The sequence below is a fragment of the Gastrolobium bilobum genome, unplaced genomic scaffold, assembly GCF_033153095.1.
Source record: "Gastrolobium bilobum isolate Gb01-03AN ecotype WA unplaced genomic scaffold, APGP_CSIRO_Gbil_v1 utg42610, whole genome shotgun sequence".
Classification (NCBI taxonomy): domain Eukaryota; kingdom Viridiplantae; phylum Streptophyta; class Magnoliopsida; order Fabales; family Fabaceae; genus Gastrolobium; species Gastrolobium bilobum.
In genome coordinates this window covers 114,962-118,925 of record NW_026896521.1, presented here as the reverse complement: position 1 = coordinate 118,925, position 3,964 = coordinate 114,962, and positions in this window count along the sequence as shown.

The following is a 3,964-nucleotide window of genomic DNA, read 5'->3' as shown; positions in this document are numbered from 1 at the left end:
TTTTTTTAGGGAATATTTGTCAAATTTTGGCCTCATGCATAAATAGATTCGATTGTACTAAATCAGTTTCCCATCTGCCGCAGCTAAGTGTTCTTGGTTTTCGCTGAGTGTTGCTCGTTTAAGACAATTTTTTTTATCCTGGCGCCATTCAGTTCTATGTACAGTGCAAAAGACCTTAAATATTTAATTAATATTTTAATGTTTATTCAGATATTGAACTGTTTTTGTTGTGAACATCTCTAGTTTGTTATATTTACATGTCTTCGGAGCAGTAAATGCCTTTTCTTTTTTGTTATTGGAATATTGGCCAAAAGAGAGTAATTGGGCGATGTGTAGCAAGTGGTTCAGGCACTCCATTAAGCACTGCCAAAAGGTACACTTTCGATAATTTGGTAATCATTTGAATTAGCATTGTTGTGAGGTGAAAAAGAAGATAAAAGCTATTAAAATTATGGTAAAGACTATAGTTTTACGCACGCAAGTACTTTGGTAAATTTTTAGGTTATTTTTATAATAATCATATTGTGACTTTTGTTAGTTTTATGAGAAACTTGTACGAAATTGGACTTTTATTGTTTTTAACTTAGAGATAGATTATATGTACAAATTTTTTGTTTATAAACTCTTATAAATTACATTATGTATTAAGATAATATATATTCAAATAATTTGTACTACCTATAATATATAGTGTAGTTTGTAAACAATTTTTTTTGTAAATATAACTCTGCTCTCTAAGGTATGCCTAGGGAGGTTGATATGTGCTAGGAATTAGGCACATAGTGCTAGGCCAGTGTTGATTTGCTGGTTTAGCGCCAAAGTGTCAAGAGTTGAGTGTCATAGCACTCGCTTTACATTTAGGATGACTTCTTGGGACCTATAGTGCCATTGTGTTAGGAACTTGTTCCCATAGCGTCATTGTTAATTTGCCCATTATTAAAGGTCATAAAATTGAGAAATAAAGGAAGGCTTTTAGGATTTTTAGTTAATTGGGGTAAAAAAGATTATCAGCGTGAAGATGGCTAAACACGGCAAGGAGAGGAGATTCAAGTGCGGAAGCATCAAAGATCAAATTTTCCTCTTAATTATTATTAATGGAGCTCTTTTATTTTTATTCTATTTTTTATATTATGAGTTCCTCAATTCTTTTGTGTTATGCTAGATGAAAACCCAATTCAATCTGAATATGAAGTTATGATTTAGCACTTAATTCAATATTTTTCTTTTATTGAGTAATTGTTATGTGCTTAGTGCTTTCATGGCTTGCTTAGCGATAAATTGGTATATGAATTGGATATGAATATAGTTACTCTATTTGCTAATGATTAGGAAGGTGCACTCTATTTAGAATTCATTGGGCTTAATGATTTATCCCATCGAAGATGTATTAGGGAATTAAGTATCTTTTCATATGGAAAATGGTTGGGATGTCAAGAAATTTAATCTTAACCACTTTAAATGAATTTTACTTTTAGTAGTTGTAAGAGAATTGATTTGAAATAATCCTAAATTACTTCGAATGAAAATTGAAAGAAATTGAACTAATCTTTAGTATTTTATTTGCTGATTTTTTTACTTATTATTTTCATTTGGTAATTACTTTTATTTAATGTTCTTCAGGTTATAATTTATTTTTTATATTCTCTACATTTAAATTGAATAAGTCTAAGTAAAATGAAAATCATAAATTAGTATTTAAAATTATCAATTCTCATTGAAATAGTGTTCTATTCATTATTTGTTAATTGTTTATCACATTATTATTTGATTGTGGTGAATGGTATAAAACATGAAGCAGACGATGCATGTGGCATCTTTCAAATTTAGGTTGTGGTTTCCTAAACATATCCGCTTCAGGTGTTAGGAAACATATTCGACCAGATGTGCTAATTTTCATTGGTAATTTTTCTTTATGGTAATTAGCTCATTTGGTAGCTGCATGTGACACAGGAATTTCAGCGAAAAAAAAGTGTGAAGTTATAACTTTTAATTACAAAAATAACAATAACTGACATTATACACACACACATATATATATATATATATGAGGCATGATCTTTTGACAACAATGTCAAATTTTGAAATTTGACACCAAATTTTATCTGTTGATTTCCGCCAATCAACGATTATTATTTTTTGGGAATTAATATTAATTAATAAGTTTGATTTCCAATAAATGATAACCGTTGATTGGCGAAAATCAAACGTTAAGATTTGGTGTCAAATTTCAAAATTTGACTCCGGTGTCAAACGATCCTATATATATATATATATATATATATATATATATATATATATATATATATATATATATATATATATATATGGGGAAGGTTATAGTTACAACTTTTTCGTTTACAAATTCTTACAACCAAATCTTAACCGTTAATTTTTGTCAATCTGACGACTATAATTTATTAGGTCACACGTATTAATTAATTATTAATTCCCAATAAGTTATGACCACCAGAGCTCGGTGCCTTCCTTTAAGCACCTTGAACAAAAAAGCAAATACTTCAGTCAACAACTCAAACTTTTAGGCTACGAGACTAGGGGGTAACTATTTTGGACCCACGCTATAGCCCCCCTAATCCAACTAGGCAAATGGGTCTTATCCACCTTCACTTGAAACCCATTTTTAAATATAGGGCTATGCCTCACTAATATATATATATATATATATATATATATATATATATATATATATATATATATATATATAGGGGCAGGATATTCTTACACCAGTGTAAGAGTTGGAAGTCTTACAGTCAATCTTGAGCATTGATCCATTTGTATCCAATGGCTCACATTACTAAAAAATTAGAGCCCTTAGATATAAGTAGGATCAATGGTTAAGATTGAGAGTGTAACTTACTCTGGTGTAAAATGATTCTGACGCATATATATATAGAGGTTAAAGAGTTATCATGTTATACGAGAATAATTTTTTCTCCTACACATACAACAAACATGTGGGGTCCCATTGAAGGAGGAAAGTGAAAAAAATTCAGTGGCACCCACATTTTTGTTGTTTGTGTAGGAGAGGATTCTTCTTCTCATGTAACATGAAAAGTCTTTAACCCAATTTATATGGGCTAATTGAATGTCAAGTCACTTGACATAAGGATTTGTCAAGTCGGGGAATAATAACCATACAAAGGCGGATCGATGGTGATAAAGGAAGAGAGAAAAATATGATATCCATTTTCGATCAATTAAATAAGGAAAATAAATATCCAAAATGACGTAGTTTTGAGTGACAAAACGATATATATATATATATATATATATATATATATATATATATATATATACACACACATATATAGTGGGGTTATATTGACAAACTTTTTTTACAAACTACACTATGTCTGACCGGTAATACACTATTCGCTGAAATTCGAGCCAATATTTCTTTTTTTTTTTAGTTATGGGATCCACCTGATTAAATATGTCTTTATATGAGACAATGTTTTCTCATGTAATATGAAAAAAGCATTGTCCATATATATATGGGTAATGTTTTTCTTATGTCATTGGAGAAAGCTTACCTCATGTCATAGACTCTTGAAATTTGAACCATCAATTTTTATTTTTTTTCTTTTTGTTATAGTGTGGGACCCACTTGAAAATGTGTCTGTAGGAGATAGTCTTGTCTCCTATGACATAAGAAAAAGTAATCCCTATATATATATATATATATATATATATATATATATATATGTATATATGTATATATGTATATATATAGGGAAAAATGTTTCCGCAGTTAATGCAGAGAAGTTATCTGCATTTATTCTCAAAACGACGTTGTTTTGATATTAAAATCTTAAAAAATTATAAATATAAAGACTATTATAACCCTAAAATAAATTAAAATTACAAAAACACCATGATTTTCGTCCCAAAACGACGTCGTATTGGCTTACTGCAGATAACTTATCTGCAGTAACTGCAGAAAAAA